This window comes from Lactuca virosa, chromosome 5 (assembly GCF_052849685.1).
Source record: "Lactuca virosa cultivar CGN04683 chromosome 5, Lactuca_virosa_CGN04683_v6, whole genome shotgun sequence".
Lineage (NCBI taxonomy): Eukaryota > Viridiplantae > Streptophyta > Magnoliopsida > Asterales > Asteraceae > Lactuca > Lactuca virosa.
This window is the reverse complement of record NC_136430.1, coordinates 66,869,503-66,889,353: the sequence shown is the minus strand read 5'-3', so window position 1 is coordinate 66,889,353 and position 19,851 is coordinate 66,869,503. Positions and strand designations below refer to the sequence as shown.

The 19,851-nt window shown below is 36.6% G+C and overlaps 1 non-coding gene across 1 annotated transcript; it reads left to right on the top strand.

Moving 5' to 3' along the window:
• Positions 1 to 576: 576 nt before the first annotated feature.
• LOC145117964 (small nucleolar RNA R71) lies at positions 577 to 683 on the top strand. Its single transcript, XR_013712955.1, has one exon. It is a non-coding gene; the product is annotated as a small nucleolar RNA R71 (small nucleolar RNA).
• Positions 684 to 19,851: the final 19,168 nt, after the last annotated feature.

Genomic DNA, 19,851 nt, shown 5'->3' with positions numbered 1-19,851 from the left:
GTTTCTTCATGCCTATTTTTTGATGCGGCTGCAAAGTGTGCGATAATTGACTCAAAATCGGGTTTCTTCTCGGCAGCTGGTTCCTCTCTTTGGTAAAAGCCTCTTCCTTTTTGCTTATACTTCTCTTCCTTGGATTTCCTGTACTAATCATAAGGTAACCACTATTTCTTAGGCTTTCTCCAGTCTTCATCATAACAATCACCGCTCGAGTAGAAATCTTGAACCTTGCGGTTTCCATTTTCATCAAGATCATAGTCCTTGGTTAGATGCAGCCCGTTATAGTTTTCACACCCCACTTGTATAGCATGGATCGTTTGATCCATTTTGTTCATCCTCCTATCCATGTTATGCAACATTGCTATGACCGTCGACATGTCCTCTGAAGCTGAATTCACGTTTCCCCTAGTTGTATCATATCAAGGATTATGGTATTCTCTCAAATGTTTAGAAAATTCTTCAATTAATTCCTTAATTTCAGCAGGATTCTTCTTTGTTAATGGTACTTGAGAATCAAGGAGTTTCCTTGTCGTGACATTTACCCCATAATAGAATATCAAGACTTCTTGTTGCACATTAAGATCGTTTTGGGGACAATTTTGAAGTAATCCTTTGTAGCGCTCCCATGCTCCATATAGTGACTCACCCATTTGTTGCTCAAAATTAGCTATGGCCTTCTTGAGTTTAGACACCTTTGATGGTGGGAAAAATTGTTCTAAGAATTCTTCACGCGTTTGTGCCCATGTAGTGATCGCACCGGATGGAAGCGCCTTTAACCAATCTTTCGCTTCTCATTTGAAAGTAACCGGAAGCATTCTCAACAACACCATTTCGCGTGGAACATTCGGAATGTTGAAGTAATCGGCGATGTCATTAACTTCATCGAGATATTTATATGCATCTTCATGATCTTTTCCGGAAAATAGGATATCCTTGAGTGCGGAAAGGATATATCCCTTGAGTTCGAAAGTAGAAGTAGCGGGAATTGCGGGTTGCACTAAGCCTGGACCGGTGTCCCGAATTCTTTTCTTGTACGCCTCCATCGAAATGTCAGCAGTATTTTCCATGTTGGTTTTTGGCTCGCTTTTGGGTTCACTACTTTTTTCTGTTTCGTGTCCAATTTCCTTTTTATTAGGAGTGTTCTTAATGCCTTCAAAAGTGCCTTCGTCTTTCGGGTTGTTGCTTGATTCTCCCACGTGCTTGTCCTTCTTTTTATGAAAAACTGATTTTAGATGCTTGAATGGTGATTTCTTTGGTGTGGTTGATTCTCCTACGTTCTTGTCCTTCTATTTTTGAAAAGCTGACTCTAGATCTTCAAGTGGTGGTGTCAAAGGTGTATTCGATCCACGAGTCATATACTACTACAACAAAAACAAATAAAATGCATAAAAAGAACAAAACAAAAAATAGAACCTAACTGTTACGACACCACGATGTGGTGTTAATGACCAGACGTGGTAAGTCAAACAGAAGAAAGACTAAAATTAAAAAATTTGAAAGAAAATAGATATAAAAATCCTAATAAAATAGCATATTCAAATTAACTAAAAATAGACCATTCCCCGGCAACGGCGCCAAAAACTTGATTCTTGAATAATTATGCATTAGTTTCTCCTACTAATGTAACTAATTATTACCTAAGCCAGTGTACCTTGTTGAAAATAGTACATCACAATAGACATGTATCGAACACATTAAACAAATTAATTAGCTAATTCTTATCTACTATCTACCTAATTTACTATTAAATTTAGAAAATGGCTTTTCTCTAGTTTTGCAACGCTTGAAACTTAATTAACCAAACTAACTAAATATCAACTAATGAAGCATGTATTAAAACTAAAAGCAAGAAACACGAAAGACGATTTAAACCAAGGTAATTGAGAGACTTTCATTTAGCTTCGATTTATTTATTATTATGGTTGTTTTATGGAAGTGAAATGGGTTATGGTTTCATTGGTCACCGATTCCTAAGATGACTAGGTTAATATTCACTAATCCTAATCCTTTAGCAAACAAGCTCATTCATACAGTGATCAGGCGGATAAACTAACAAGTTTACTAGTGTTCAGTTCAAGTTAAATTTGACTAATAACGAATTGATTAATTTGGTTTATTAGTTCAATTCAATATATGATTTGTCGTCATATATTAGCTCCTACGATTACTTACCCATTTTTCTATTTAACCCTAGGTTTTGGTCAAAACTCTAGTCCTACAGTTTTGCAATTCACAAAGATCATAAAATTCAAGTTAATCAAGAGTGATGTTCATGCAAACTTAAATAAACTCAACAATAAATAGAAAAAGTTGTTCTCATAAGCACAGAAGGTTCTTTAATAAGCTAAAGTAACAAATAACCAATTAAACTTAATCCTAACCATAAATCAAGCCATAATAAGTCAAGCAAATCTACACTAAATGAAAGTAATAGAGTTTTAGCCCATGATTTCAGCAATCAAACACAGAAAAAACAAAATTCATTTGAATAAACATGATTAAACTAAAGTAGAAAATCGTAAATAACGGTTGTAGTTCCTTAAAGCTCTAAATTCTCAAGCTATGACCGACTTCTTCACTTTCAAGCTTCAAAACAGATACTTGGCCTTCAAAAATGGACAGTAGCTTCGAGCAAAAGTTCTAATTTCGGAGGAGAATGGCTTATATTTATACTTTTCCCGAAAACAGATCACCACGAAGTGGTAAGTCCACCACGTCGTGGCCTTCGTGGTTATCCTGTATTCAACAAGTCTTCTAAATCAGTCGGGACAGTACAAAATGCCACGCCGTGGTCAAGTCACCATGACATGGTGAGTTTATTTTTTCTTCATTTTAAAGTCTTGATTCAAACTCCTAGCTTCCAGCCTCCAGCCTCCAGTTTCCAGCTTCTAGCTTCCCTTTTGCTCCAAGCATGTCTTTTACCCTACAACACAATATACAACAAATTAAGTACCTTTTGTTCTATAAAGGGCATAAAAATAATTATAAATATTAAGATATGATGTAAAATTATATGTATATATATATATGCACATATCAAGGATAAAAAGCAATTTGTAAAAAAAACACTTTTTAATCGCGAAACTTCAAATTAGCATAATTTCTTCATACGAAGTTAGATTAAGCTTTCTTTGTATGTACGAATTCCTTGTCACATATACTATAACTTTGGTTAAGATTATTTATCCTAAATAATACTCTATCAAAGAGTCATTTTTAGCACTTATTATATCATAATTGACTAGCCTGAATCAATGGGTGTTACAATTATCTCCCCCTTAGGATGATTACGTCCCAGAACCTTCAGCAAAATAGGGCTTCTATAATGACTCCACACATTACCTTTCCATCATAGGTACCAATCGTAACTCTAATGTCTTCTCTAATGAGTTATAAACTCTTAGATTCCTTGACTGTTTATGATGCACAATCCTGCACCTACTCTTCCTTATAAATTTGATCTCTATTGGAGGCTCCTACTCCTTCTAGAATTGACTTAACCTTAGATAAGGTCTTTACTTCGATTATTGTAACAGACCGATGGGTCATGTTCTAATGACCTCTCGTTATATGATGCAATAAGTAGACTCATGTCTCTTTGAGTCAGACTCTAACATGGACATTACCTCCCTTCATGTTCTAACGTGATTTAATCATATTCTAGCATGTAGATCTTCTAGCTACAGGCTGTTTAACTTTAATGGCGATCATGATAATTTTATCGATCGCTTCCATTATCCTTCCTTTAATCTAAAGTCAGACACTATTTTGAACTTACTTCGTAGATCAGTCGGACTCGATTCACAATGAACACAAGGGTCGGAATAGTATTTTTTCTTCGTAGTCATTACCGAAACAAAGGTAATGATGAAAATACACAAACTAACTCAACTACTTAGATACTTTAGTAATTTTGTGAATTTCCCTTATCCAAGTGTGAGTCATGTGCTTTCGGTAGTATAAGAATCTACTACCTTTCACACATACTTATAATCGTCCCAAGAATTTGTAACATCCCAAAAATACGGACAAAAAATTTCATTTTTAGTATAGCAATTAATAAAACAATTTATAGAAAACATCATCAAGTTAATTTATTTCATAAAAGCCATAGATCATAAGTCTCAAAAAATGTCATAACATAGTAACAATGTCAGAGTACAAATCCTAAGAATCTCATATGCGGAAATCGTGTGTGCGATACGCTGCTACCGTACCGACTCCTTTCCCTTCGAAGAAGAAGGACCTGAAACAAAAACTGAAAACCGTAAGCTCAAAGCTTAGTGACTTCCCCCATCATACCCCATACCATACATATCACATACTGTCTAACATATCCGGGTACTAGCTACCCCTTCGGTCTCTTTCAACCGGTATCTTGCCTAGCATATCAGGGTGCTGGCCTACCCCTTCGGTCCTTTCGACCGGTAACTTGCCTAGCATATCAGGGTGCTGTCCTACCCCTTCGATCCTGTCGACCGGTACCTCGCCTAGCATATCAGGTTGCTGGCCTACCCCTTCGGTCCTTTAGACCGGTACCAGGGACTATGTCACCCCTACTTCTACCACATAGCATCCTAGTTTATAAACATACAAGTCATATACTGCCTAGCTTATCTGGGTGCTGGCATATCCCTTCGGCCCTATCGACCGGTACTGGGGTCTATCATACCCCTCCTATCACATATCACATAACATCATAGCATACTAGCACATAAACATAACAGATAGCGACATACCAGATAATTATCACAAAAAAAATATCCCTACTATAACTCTTACTAGTGGGTCGGCCTTGTTGCCTTAGACCCACTTCTACTGGAAGGTAACTCATCTCAATGTAGTATAGTAGCTGAACTGTCCTCGGCTCTGCAACCAACTCTCCTCAAACTCCTACACATAACATATCTTTTAATTACTCTTTCATACTCATAACCCCTTTAAGGGTCAACTCTGGTCAACTCTCTGCTCAAAGTCAACCTTCTGGTCTAAGTCAACCTTCTAGTTGACTCAACTCGCTGAGTTGATCCATCAACTCGTCGAGTTCCCCGGGTCAATAATACTCTGTTGTCTCGATCCTACTCATCCAGTTCTTCCATGAACTCGTCGAGTTCCCCTTCATACAAGTCGGGGCATTTCACTCACAACTCACCGAGTTCATCCTTGAACTCGTCGAATTCTTCTTCATATCAGTTGGGACATTTTGCTCTTAACTCGTCGAGTTCATCCTTGAACTCGTCGAGTTCCTCTTCATATCAGTCAGGACATTTGCTCTCAACTCGCCGAGTTCATCCTTGAACTCATCGAGTTCTTTGATCTTCAAGTCCATAAACACGTCCAACTCGGTGAGTCATCTTCTAGACTCAACGAGTTTGCTCAGTAACAAAAAAGGTTGGGGGAACCACGACCCAACTCGCCGAGTCGTATGAACGACTCGTCGAGTCCCCCAAAGTCCAAATCTACCCAGTCGTTTCCAGTCGGGCTTAATGCGTCCAAAACATAGATTTATCTTCCTAGGGTCGATATAACACATAAAGTTACAAATTTTACGTTCATGCATGGTTTATTTAGCTCAAAGGCCCTAAAAGTGGTTCATATGATGCATGGGACTCCCATGGCCAAAAAGTTGGCACCTTTATGCCATGGAGTTCCTCAAAGACTCTGGATCCGAAGTTATTACACCAAAACATGCTTGCATCCATGAATGGTTCCATAATATGCTCCAAAAGGCCCTAAACTACCCCATGAAGAGATCTAGTAAATGAATAGTCAAGGTATAGACTTTATACCTCAAATGAGTCAGAAATGCAGCACAAACTCTGGATCTACTTGCTTCCTCTTGAACCCCCAAGCTTCCTCTTCCTTATCAAGCTTCAAAATCACCAAGAACACACAACAATTGCTCAAGAACACTCAAAATGGGCTAGGGTTTCGTGACTAAGTTTTGGAGGTGATGGAGGCTGAAGTTGAGGCCAGTTAAAGTGTTTAAATAAGGTACAAGCCCTTAAAATTAGGGTTTCACTCTGGCAGCCTTACTCATCGAGTCGAGGCTCTTGACTCGTCGGGTAGGCTTCAATTCTCGCGTCCAATCATTTGTTCCTACTCGACGAGTCTGGGGCGTCCGACTCGTTGAGTCCCTTTGCAAAATGAATGTTTTAATTTAAAAATACATACCAGGAACCGGGCGTTACAAATCTTCCCCGCTTATTTTAGACTTCGTCCTCAAAGTCTACTGCATCTGGAAATAGTTCGGGGTAGTGCTCCCTCATCTCGTCCTCCGACTCCCAAGTCCATTCTGAGCCCTTGCGGTGCTGCCATTGCACCTTCACCAACTTGACCTTTTTTGTTCCTCAGATCCTTCGTCTTCCTGTCGAGGATGGCTACTGGCCGCTCGATGTAGTTCATGCTATCGTCCACCTGAATATCCTCTAGAGGTACCACTGCAGAGTCATCTAACAGACACTTCCGCAGCTGGGAGACATGAAAGGTACTGTGGATCTGGCTAAGCTCGGCCGGCAGATCCAGCCTATATGCCACCTTGCCCACCTGGGCTGCAACCCTGAAAGGACCAATGTACCTGGAGCCTAACTTACCCCGCTTCCTGAACCGGATGACACCTTTCCAAGGTGACACCTTCAGGAGAAGCATATCCCCGACCTGGAACTCCAGGTCCGATCTGTTGGGTTTTGAGCATTCTAACACTCCTATGGTGTACATGCAACCCTATAAACCTTGGATCTATGTTTTCTCTATTATACATGCAAATATTAACTATTCCAAGGTTTCATCCTAACTAGCATATTATGAAGCACCTATACTACAAAGTTCTAGTTAGATGACATACCTTTTGATGTAGCTTGATGTCTTCAAGCTTTAAGAGCTTAGCCCCAATAGTGTGGAAGCCTCAAATGGAATCACAAATCACCAAAACACCTTGGAAGAACTTGAGAAAATATGTATGCACACTAAAATCGGCCCACTCTTATTTTCACACACTTGTCCCAATTTTGTGAGCCAAGGACCCCTTTATATATTATGGAGGATTAGGGTTACATCCATGTAAACCCTAATACCCATGACCTTTCATTTACATAGGATCCATGGGTTAAAAGCTCCATGGACCATCCATGAAAGCTTAGCCCAACCTAAATGAACTTGGCCCATTCCATATATATAAGAGTCCATATTTAATTAGTTCTTTTTGATCACTTAATTAATTCTAAATTAATTCTTGATCAATACTAATTAAATAATATGATTCTATATTAATATATTAGAACTTATAATATATTAATATAAATCATAAATATACTATTCTCAAAAGACTATCCATATAAATTGTGCCGGTGAAGTGCAACCCAAATGGACCATGCCGGGTCGGGTCAAGTACATACCAAATATAGTTATTGACTTAGACATTAATCCAACAATCTCCCACTTGGATAAGTCTAAAACTATTATTGAGTATGACTTCAAGACCTAACTGGCAATCGTAGCTCTTAAAGCCGCTGTCGAACTCTGACCTTGTCAATGACTTGTCCATTAGATAAGGGATCATATATTCCTCCATTCTAGATATCATATGGACTGAGACATGGATTATAATCATTCTCTCTGTCCATTTGTTTTTTCCCGAGTTTCGATTTATGATGACTGACTGATTGAACAAATCAAATCCATCCTGGCTTGGCCAAGCACTCACACGTGTCATCGCTAAATCATCGAGGGGCCCACAAATATCGCTTTTATCCCGAAGGTAAAAGGAATGGATAAACTTCGACTCATATGGCTTGTTCTACTACTTGTTGAGTCATACACAAAGGCACGTTTTATAACATCGAGTTACCAAATGCGTTTTCGTGCAATCAATGTATAACCAACTCATAGTAACAACTCATATCTCTAGGTTTGAAGAATATAAGATATTATCGTCTCATGATCACTCGTGATAAAATCCATGAAGTGATTCAAATGAGCGCGGGTTGAATCCAATACTCAGAACTTATGAGCACTCATGAGTGTTGTAGCACCACTTTGTCCACCAACTTGGACCTCTACAAACCAACCCATGACAGTCTTGATTCATATCTACTTCCAACATATGACCGACTGTTGATGGTTTGAATAACTTAATCATTCAGGAAGAGCGACTTAGTTATTCTGGAAGTCAAAACATGCAAAGTGAAACACAAGAATAAATGAATCAAATATGGTATCAAACCCTATGAATATAAATAAACACTTTTATTTATCACCATACTGATTACTCATTATTCATTGTTTCGGTTTTATCAACTTTATACTTGAATTAAAAACACTAGTTGTCCCATGCTCCAAGCATGTACACTATGTTTTTTCTTAAACAATAGCTTTGCCATACACCAAGTATGCACTCTATGTTTGTCTATGATCCTTACTTTGTGAAATAAACCAATTGAACATAATTTCAACGATTCTAATTTCACACTCCCAAATCCTTATCGAAAAATGTGAGAATTTCAAATTCCTATCATTTATCGAAATCTGTTTAGATTTTAAACTTATATGCACTGACCCTCCTACAATGAATATGTACAAAGTCACAAAGACTTGTCAACAGTCATTATAAGGTATTCCAATGGAGATCAACTCCATGGAAACTAAGTTTCATATTCAAAGTACATTGCTTTGGACATGCTTCTTGCATTAAGTTTTCTAATCTTACACAGATAACTTCCACCTATGGAGACAACTCCATATTCTCATTTTGACTATCACTTCTGAATAAGAGATGCCTCTTTTCAGAATATGTCAATATGGTCCTTCCAAAATTAGCACTATACTTCCAACTGTCCCTGAGCAACCAATCTTTGGTAAACCTCTGATTGTCCTCGACAATTGCTTAATCATTTTAGTCATATCCAATTCTAGATCTTTTCCCTTCTTAATGCCTCTAGGCATTTGGAAAAATTTAGAAATGACAAATATTATAGCACATGCAATCGATCCTGTACCCAAAGCAAATGGTACACGATTCATGATGTCTCACATAAAGACATGATTCTAGACCAGTCTTTTGCTACAATATTTTTATTTGCCATGTTTTCAAAATTTGACTATGAAGAGGGATGTCGTAATCATAATCGAATTTTGAGAACGCAATATATAGAATTTCCTTAAGTTGAACCAATCCAACATGAAATTCATATATATATTCTTGACTAAAGATGATTAAGGTCTCAATCTAAGCCTTTAGAACTGAAATGAAGTATATCCTCTCCCTTAATTATAGCAAAACAACTTTTTCAATCCCTGCAGCCTCACGAATTGAAACTTTTGTTTTTTCTATAATTAACATTGCTAACTTGCAACACTAACAATAATTATCATGCTCCCACTAACATGATGATTATTAGCATAACACTTATGCTCCCACTAGCTTTGACATGTACTCAGAAATCAGCTGGACTTCTAGAAATCAATACTTTATTGACTTTCTTACCAAAGTTCAGATTTCTGATACGAGATGCTTTGATAAAACTTTATCAAAATCATACACCTTTCCTTAGATAGCATGCATGTGTGTCTAAACAATTTCAGAACTATGAAAAGGGATGCCGTAATCATAGTCTCAATTGTTTAGACCTTTTGCCATCTGCTTCAAATCTACTTGGTGGAAGTGTTTCCTCACCATCATTTTCATGAATCGGAGAGAAACCTTACGACCCTTAGATTTTATGGTGTATGTGTTCTTATCCATGTGAATCGTCAAAACCATAGTCACAAGACAAGGATAATGACAAATCCAAACTCATATGGACTGAACTTATGCAATCTTAACTTCTTGCCACCTGGCAGTACAGGGCCTGCCATTGCTTCCAAGTTGTTATGCAACCAATTGAGAACTTTCAGAACTCCTATGCAAAGCCAACTTTAACTGGAATGGGCACAGAATATGTCAACACGATAGGTTATAAACCTCAAGTCGTGTGCTAGTGAAGAACCTCAGGTTTTATTCTTGATTAGTTCTTGAAATTCTTTTTAGGATCTTTAAGACTCCCACTATCCTCTTGACATATAAGACTATCTTGCCAAATATTCAAGAGATAGTGCAGATTCTTTATCAAGACAAACACTTCACACAATTGGCCTTAGTTGGTCTTTGTTTTATCCAAAACATCACAACTTACCAATTTCAAATGTACAAGAGTAGGACACTTTTACTCTTACATTTGACAAGTGTTTTAAACCTTTCTTTAAGATATGTCACTCAAGTTACAATCTTGGAGTATGACTCTAGGAATTGTTTTGGAACAAAGTATGACTCATCTTCCTGATCTAACCATTTCAACAATTCATGACTCCTCTTCTTAGTCATAAGAATGCACTAAGATGACCTTTAGAGGACTAATTGTGATATGATTTCTAAATCATTAAGATGATCACAAACATGATACTAAAGTACTCTCCCATCTTTTCAGATTTGAGAAACTTTTATCTTTCTGCCTAATTTGAATCTTCCCATTCGTTCTGCCATACATTGAGACTTTTCTAATGTTTCAGAATTATACTTAAACTTGTAAGTATAACCATATTTACTAAACTTTAGTAAATCAAATAGTCTTAACGAGCTTTATGGTGGACATGACCAGTGCACAAGAATGTGTACTCAATCCCTTTAGTCCTTCACTTGACTCACACATCCATGTGAACAAGTAATTAGTCTTGATTTTCCAATGCTTGAAAGTTCTCATTCATCATACTATTCAACTTGCATGATTCCAAGTTTCGGTCCAATTGAAACTTGGGCGATGAGGAACTTTCCTGATTTGGTAAATTTAGACACTACCACAAATGAAAGAATCAAATCCATTTTCCAATATTGTTGTCAGTGGAATCATATAAGCAACAATTTTCCACAAATGCCATTGTAAGGATACTTCAAATAAATAAAATTAAACAATTTTCTTTTATTTTAAAACTTTGCAGAAAAACTTATCCTTACAATCCAAATGGAAAATTGTTGTTATCTATTCCTTAGCAATATATCATAACTTCTTAAGCAACTGCTCAAAATTCTGATGCGATCGAAATCCACCTTCGCGATCAGAATCAACATATACTTCCTTTAAGATTTCTCTCTATTCTTTGATTCTTAAAACATCAACATGTGACCCAGTCACATCATGTAATGAGGATCTCAGAATAGAACTTAACAGAGTTAGATAATAGGCTCTACCTGATGTAGAGTCAAACTTATTGACTTTAACATCCTTAGGTAAATTTGGCAGCTTTGCAATCAACGCCCCTTCCTTTGGCAAAATAAACATATGGACCCTTTGGTAATGGGACTATCTCAGACTTAGCCTTTCTCTTTACCATTTGGTCAACCGGATTGACTATGGCCAATCCCTTTCCATTGGGAAGAGAATGCTTTTTCTGGATTTCCAGTGTCACCATTGTCACTGTCCATAAAGTTTTTGGGAAGTTGATATTCTAATCAAATTTGCTTTACTATCGTTCCAAATCATTGCTGATTCAGCAGCACCAAGCAAATAGATATGATCATTAAGGTTCATGTCATAGTCTGTTTCATAGTAGTCCCAAAGGAACTCACTATGTGACTTAGAAAGTGATTGAACATCCAACTTTCTCAAGACTTTGACACCCAACTCTCCCGGCTTGTCAATATGTGACTTCATCTCTAAGATGTGATCACACATAGACCTTGCTTGCCATTAGGGCTTGAGTGACCTTGAACTTGTGGGTTAGGGAGAATAATTGGAGGAGGTGGAGGAAGAGAAGTATGACTTCCATGAGCCAAACTCGGGAAGTCATATTCATTAGGAAAGCTTGGTTTGGGAAGATCATTGTTGTCTAAACCAGACATCAAAAATGGGAGAAATTCACGTAAAGTTGATTTAAGTCCTTAATATAACACCCAATATGATATATTAAGGCTAGGACCCAACAAACTATTTTATAACTTGGAAGAGGGATGCCGTAATCCAAGTTATAAAATATTTGAAGGTAGGTGAATGACGATTCACCAATTTCCACCAAGATAAACGAAATATATTATTAGGTTTTAATTGGTTTTGAAACTCCTAGATTCTTTTGAGATTCATTGAACTTTTCAATGGCATGTTTCAATCTCGAGTGTGCCCTTCAGGTTTTGTGACTGGGATGCCGAGGATCACAAAACAAGGTGTGAAGTAACCATGCAAATATACTTGGTACCCTTAATATTTACCCCTCAATCGATGTGCCGGTTAACCACACACGCTCCACTAACAGCTTAAACAAAGTGCAAAGTGTAGTTTCATGGATTAGCACCTTATTCACATTTTCCTAAGTAACTAAGATTGGGAATTTATAAGTGTTTAGTTACTTAGTATTTATCATTATACTTATAATGAAGGGAGAATTATAGTCCTTGTCCTACCTGTTCGGCTAACGACCCTCCACCGGTCAAGGAAGCGGTGAGTGAGAGTGGGCACCCATTAAACTGCCATTTTATAGGCAGTAACCTTATACCCCCCTTATAGACCGGCTTCGTGAATGAGGCCTACTAATGGTAAGACGACTTGCTCTTATACATATAATATATTAAACTTTTAATATTTTAATAGTATAAGGGTGTATTTTAGACATTTAAAATACTTGGTGGTTTAATATATTAATTAAACTAGACTTTTAATTTAATTAAACTCAAACCATATATTTATGGATTAATAATACTCTTTTAATTAAACGTTTTAATTAACTATTAATAAAGTCCATAAGAGTTAATTTGAACTATTCAACAAAACATCATAATTCCAATTATTAAACTCAAAATTAAAACCATTTAATTAATTGTTTAAGTTATGAACCCAAGAGTTTTAGAATTCAATTCTTTTTTTCATAAAAAACTTTTCTCAAATTCCAAAACTTGAGGGCAAGTTTTGTAATTCTTGAAAACCTTTGGATTCCATAACTTATGGAATTAATGGTGTTTTATGATGAAACTTTCCATGTTCCATAACTTAAGAACAAGTTATGGAATTCTTTAAAACATTAACACCAAATTTTGTAACTCCATAAAACTTTGAATCAAAATTTTTTTAAAAAAAAACTTTCATATCCATAACTTATGGAAGTTTCAAAAACCCTTAAGATCACAACTTTAAAAAAAACTTTTGAGCTCCAAAATTTTATGACAAAATATGTAACTCCTTAAAACATTTAGATCAAACTTTTAAAACTAATAAAATAATCATATCATTTTATCTTTTACTAAATTTGACCTAATTCAACTCATATAACAAATGATTCAAATTTTACAAATAATTCGTTTTTCATAAAACAAATAATTATCTTAAAATTTGACAAACGTCATGTTTTTTTTCCTTTTTGTTCCAACTTGAAAATAAAACATTTGCATCAATATAACAGAAAACAACCTGGCTCTGATACCACTGTTGGGTTTTGAGCATTCTAACACTCCTATGGTGTACATGCAACCCTATAAACCTTGGATCTATGTTTTCTCTATTATACATGCAAATATTAACTATTCCAAGGTTTCATCCTAACTAGCATATTATGAAGCACCTATACTACAAAGTTCTAGTTAGATGACATATCTTTTGATGTAGCTTGATGTCTTCAAGCTTTAAGAGCTTAGCCGCAATAGTGTGGAAGCCTCAAATGGAATCACAAATCACCAAAACACCTTGGAAGAACTTGAGAGAATATGTATGCACACTAAAATCGGCCCACTCTTATTTTCACACACTTGTCCCAATTTTGTGAGCCAAGGACCCCTTTATATATTATGGAGGATTAGGGTTACATCCATGTAAACCCTAATACCCATGACCTTTCATTTACATAGGATCCATGGGTTAAAAGCTCCATGGACCATCCATGAAAGCTTAGCCCAACCTAAATGAACTTGGCCCATTCCATATATATAAGAGTCCATATTTAATTAGTTCTTTTTGATCACTTAATTAATTTTAAATTAATTCTTGATCAATACTAATTAAATAATATGATTCCATATTAATATATTAGAACTTATAATATATTAATATAAATCATAAATATACTATTCTCAAAAGACTATCCATATAAATTGTGCCGGTGAAGTGCAACCCAAATGGACCATGCCGGGTCGGGTCAAGTACATACCAAATATAGTTATGGACTTAGACATTAATCCAACACGATCGACATCTGTCGGCGTAGCTCTTCTGCCGACTCTGAGCAGTCTGAAGCCTGCTCCTGACCTGCTGTATCCTCTCCGTCGTCTTGAGTACCACTTCGGTACTCCCCATGACCCTCTGTCCAACCTCACCCTATCATATCGGGGTTCTGCTCTTCCTCCCGTATAACATATCGAATGGAGGACGGTCGATACTCGCGTGGTAGCTATTATTGTAGGAAAACTCTGCCAAGGGAAGGTAGGTATCCCAGCTACCACCGAAGTCGAGGACGCATGCCCGTAACATATCCTCCAGTGTCTGGATGGTCCGCTCACTATGACCATCCGTTTGCGGGTGAAAGGTCGTGCTAAATTGTAGACGAGTACCCAACTCATCATGAAATTTCTTCTAGAATCTGGAAGTAAATCGCACGTCATGGTCAGAAATCACGAAAATTGGTACTCCGTGTCGAGCTACTACCTCTCTGATGTAGATATTGGCCAGCTTCTCGGCCGAAATGCTCTCCTAGATCGGTATGAAGTGGGTACTCTTGGTCAACCGATCCACGATGACCCAAATCGAATCCACTCCCCATGCGGTCCTGGGAAGTTTCGTGATGAAATCCATAGTAATATCCTCCAAATTCCACGTAGGGATATCTAATGGCTGTGTCTTTTCGTGAGGCCTCTGGTGCTCTGTCTTGACCTTCCTGCAGGTCAGGCATCTCTCGATGTACCAGGCTACATCCCGCTTCATGCAGGGCCACCAATAGTTAGGGCAAAGATTTCTGTACATCTTCGTCACCCCGGATGGATGAAAAATCTGGATTTGTGAGCCTCATCCATCAGAATCTGTCATACTCCGCCCCAGTACAGAAGCCAGAGCCTCCCATGTAGGGTTAACAGCCCACGACTTTCATAATCAAACGAGGCCACCTGGCCTATGATGCACTCACACTTTCGGTGCTCTTCCTTCATACCCTCAACTTGCACGTCTCAGATCCGCTCCAAAAGTGGAGTCACCACCCTCATCCTCAAGCAAATGTCTCCGATCGGAGCTGCCTTGCGGCTAAGTGCATTGGCCACAAGGTTGGCCTTCCCCGGGTGGTAGAGGATCTCACAGTTGTAATCCATCACCACATCTAGCCATCGACGCTGCCTCATGTTCAGATTCGGCTAATCCATGAGGTACCTCAAGCTCTTGTGGCCTGTGTATATGGTACAACGGACCCCATAGAGGTAATGCCGCCAGATCTTGAAGGCGAAAACAACCGTCCCTAACTCCAGATCATGTGTCGGGTAGTTCGCCTCGTGAGGCTTCAGCTGCCTCGAGGCATAAGCGATGACGTGCCCCCTCTGCATCAATACCGCGCCCAAACCCAAGATGGATGCGTCATAGTATACTACAAAATCCTCCACACCCACTGGCAGGGCTAAAATAGGCGCCTCACACAACCTCCGTCTCAGTTTCTCGAACGCTGGCTGCTGCTCAGGCCCCCAGCGAAAGACAACGACCTTCTTCGTCAGCCGGGTGAAGGGTACTACTATCTTGGAGAAGTCCTGAATGAAACTCCGGTAATAGCCTGCTAACCCAAGGAAACTCTGAATCTCAGATGAAGACTTCGGAACCTCCCATCTTATTACGGCCTCTACTTTGGCTGAGTAAACCAAAATCCCGTTCTGGTTGACAAGGTGCCCCAGAAACTGCACCTCGCGCAACCAGAACTCGCACTTGGAGAACTTGGCATACAAGCTCTCCCTCCTCAGGGTATCCAAAACCTCTCGCAAGTGCTCCTCATGTTGCTCCTGCATCTTGGAGTAAACCAGGATGTCATCAATAAATATGATCACAGACCGATCCAACATCGGTCTGCATACGCGGTTCATGAGGTCCATGAACGCGGCAGGAGCATTGGTGAGCCCAAAGGCCATCACCACGAACATGTAGTGGCCATAGCGAGTCGGTAAAGCAGTCTTCTGTACATCCTCGTCTCTAACCCTCATCTGATGGTAGCCTGAACGCAAATCTATCTTGGAAAACCAAGATGCCCCCTGTAGCTGGTTGAAGAGATCATCAATCCTCGGCAGTGGGTAACGGTTCTTCACCGTTACCTTGTTCAGCTCCCGATAGTCTTTACACATCCGATGCCACCTGTCACACCCCGCTAAAGCGGAAACACGAGGCATGGCAGTATAAAGGGTTTCATAGCAAAAGTTAAAAGACAACACCAACCATAGTATTAAAAATCATTACAAATTCACAATGGGTTTGAACAACTTTTAAAAGAAATTACAATGTAAATTGAAATACAACACATGCGAATGCTCCTAAAAGTGAAGTGTCCCTAAGTGCCACTTACTCGATGATTCCTGAAAAAGCATGTAAACCAGCGTCAACTATAAAAATAGTTGGTGAGTACTCACAGATAAACAAAATAATACTGGTTCCATGAATTGAAATCAAAGTTTTGATAAAAGTTTCCAATAATAAAAGTATATTGTTAAGATGGGTAAATAAGTTTGTAAAAACAAAGTTCTTTGTCATCATGAGAGATAAGGTATGTTGCCCAAATAAGATGCAACATTCATATTCTCATGGAAGATAAAGTTTGTTACTCAAACGAGTAAACAAGTTTCATTGCTAAAATGAGCAATCAATTTCGTTGCTATAAGGAGCAAACAATTTCATTGCTAAAACATGTATATAAGTTTTCAGCAATAACAGTTCGTTGTTGTAATGAGAAACAAAGTTCATTGCTATAATTAATAAACAAGTTTTTTTTTGCTATAATAAGTAACGAGTTTGTATGTGTATGAGCAAACAATGAGTCTCAACCAAACCTATGACTGAAGCCCTATCAATATCTATGCTTATCGTTCCATAGATGAATATGGTATCATGCACTCCAGCAATTGGGCGAGTGAGGAGTTGTCAATTCCTAATAGCGCTATCCATAATGACCATTGGCTCAAAGAGTTAATGGTTAGAGATAAGGGAAGGGCCTTAGTACGATAAGTTCTCATGTTCCGTGTTGCATAGACATACATAGAGAGACATAGCAATAAAATAGCAATCATGTTTGATACAAATCAATTTAAATACAACATTCAAATAATAGTTTTTCGGGACATGCTTTTCCACCCCAAAACATAAAAACTAAAAATAGGGGAGTGCGTGAATACTCACAATACATTTAGATGATGCAAATGGTGCCTTGAACTACGTTCCACGTGTACCACTACCGATTCCTACAATAATGGTATTCGCTAGTGAGTCTCTAATCGAAATCTAACACTAGTATACTTACTACTACAATAGAATTATGCCAATAATGTGTCAAAATTTAATATTGATAAGTTACAAACATTTTTCTGTGGAAATTAAGTTTCAAAGAATCAACTGTTATATAACAATTTAAGTGGAAAATTTCCATTATTGAAATGTTAATATTTAACATTTTAGAGGTGTTCCAATGATTAAATATTCAAAACTAAATCAATTTAGTTCTAAACTTTCCCAAACTTTGCATTTAAGTTTTAATTGAAGTCAAAGACCTTAAGATAAATTTTCTTGAATTTTTGATTTGTCTGACTATTTTTCACGATTTTAGTTTCTTGAATAACCATAAAATCATGAAAAATACTAAACAGTTAATAAAAATTACCAAACTTCAGATTTTGGTTCTAAATGTACTAAAAGACTTCTAGATAAATTTTCATGGATTATGAATATGTATAACCATTTTTCACATATTTAATTCTCTAAATAGATACAAATTCATGAAAAATAGAAATCAGTTATGAAAATACCCCAAACTTTTTATAACAATGTCATTACACATACTTAAGCTGGGAAAAATATAAAAAGGGGTTTCTAAACTGTTTAACCCAAGTTTATGATTTTTATGCATTTATTCTAATAAAAATGGGGACAAATAGAAAATAGTTTCCAAAATTACCCAAAATTTTTGTAACACTTTTATTATACATTTAGAAGCTGTGAAAAATATAAAAAATATTTTTCATTTAGTCTTTATATTTTTCTTTGTTTTATCCTCTTAAATAATTATTAATTGGAGAATAATTATTAAACAACTAAAGTAAATTACCAAAATTTTTGTACACTTCATTTTCAGAGTAAATAATCTGGTAAAAATACCAAATGTGGTTTTTATATAATGAAATCCGATTTTGTGTATTTAAGTGTATTTAATCTTAGAAAATAGAAGAAAAATAGTACACAGAAGAGAAAAATCATCAAAATTATTATGCAGCCTCTTAATGTACTACAAGGTGTTCTGGTAAATTTGCATGAATTTTGGATGAGCAGAACTATTTTTTCTATTTTTAGTCCATTATAAATACAAAAATCGGAGAAAAATAGGAATACATTATGAAAAATTCTGAAAATATTTTTCTAAGTCTTATACCTCTGGTAGAAGCTGTGAAAATTGTTATACAGCCTTTTCAAATTGTCTAAAGTGGTTTTATGATTTATTGGGGCTAAACAAAAAGAAAATTCAAAACCATATTAAACAGTAACAAAAGTCATTGAAACTTCATGGGAGATGTTTATTAACTTAAAAAATCAGCCAAGAATTTTTCCAGAATTTATTTACTAGTGTAAGTATTTTATATGATTTAACACTCTATTTTCTTATTATTTTCATATAAAAATAAAGAAAATATATATTGAGCTGAAAATTTCCAGAATGCATCTTCATACAGTTTAACAACAATGAAAAACTGTTTTCTTATTTTTGATGTTGAAAACCATGCCTAAAGGCTCAATAAAATGTATAGAGAAAACTTGGTTCATGTGATTTATGTAAAGATTATTGATGTTACTTTGACAATTTTTGCAACATGTTACAAAGACTTTTGAATCAAGATCTTTTTGTTCCTATTAATAAATGATATTAAGAGTTTAAAATAATTTTTGAATGATTTTTAGTGATGAATAAGTCCTTTGAACATGCAACACAAAACAAATGTTCGTAAGGAAAGTGCTGTTTGAGCAACAGTTTTGTAAAAATTGGTAAAAATCGACATATTGGAATTTTCCAGTGAGGTCAGATGGGTTTGAAAGCTAACTCAAAATATTATATTTCAGAAAAAGAATCACGAATTTTGGCTACGAAATGAGTGAGATATGACAGTTTAAAGTCAGGTAAAGAAATCTGGCAGATTGCATGCATGATGATTGGTTAGAAAAGTGGGTTTTCATCATTTCCTTGAGTAAATCTTTTCAAGTATTTTAAATATATCATGATAAACTCATATATTAGTCATGTTTCCAGAGATCAAAAGATTAAAACTTATCAAAATGTATACATGCATTTATGAACAAAATTTTGTTTCTCAAAAACTCTTAACTTGAGTTTGATGTTTTAATCCTTAAAATCGATTTTTGCACTAAGATCATGAACATGCAACCTTGTTTATCATACATGCATGGTGTTAAAACACATCCATCATGTTGTAAAAACCATTTTAACAAAAAGAAAACAAGTTTGAAGAAGATGAAGAAGGAGAAAATGTAAGAAAAAGAGCAAAACTTGAAGGAAAAGTGAAGTAGAAATCGATTTTACCTTCAAGAATACCACAAGATGATGAAGATTTCGAGTTTGAGGAGTGTTCTTGGGTTTGTTTTCTGGAAAATTTCTTGGTTCTTAGAGGGAGGA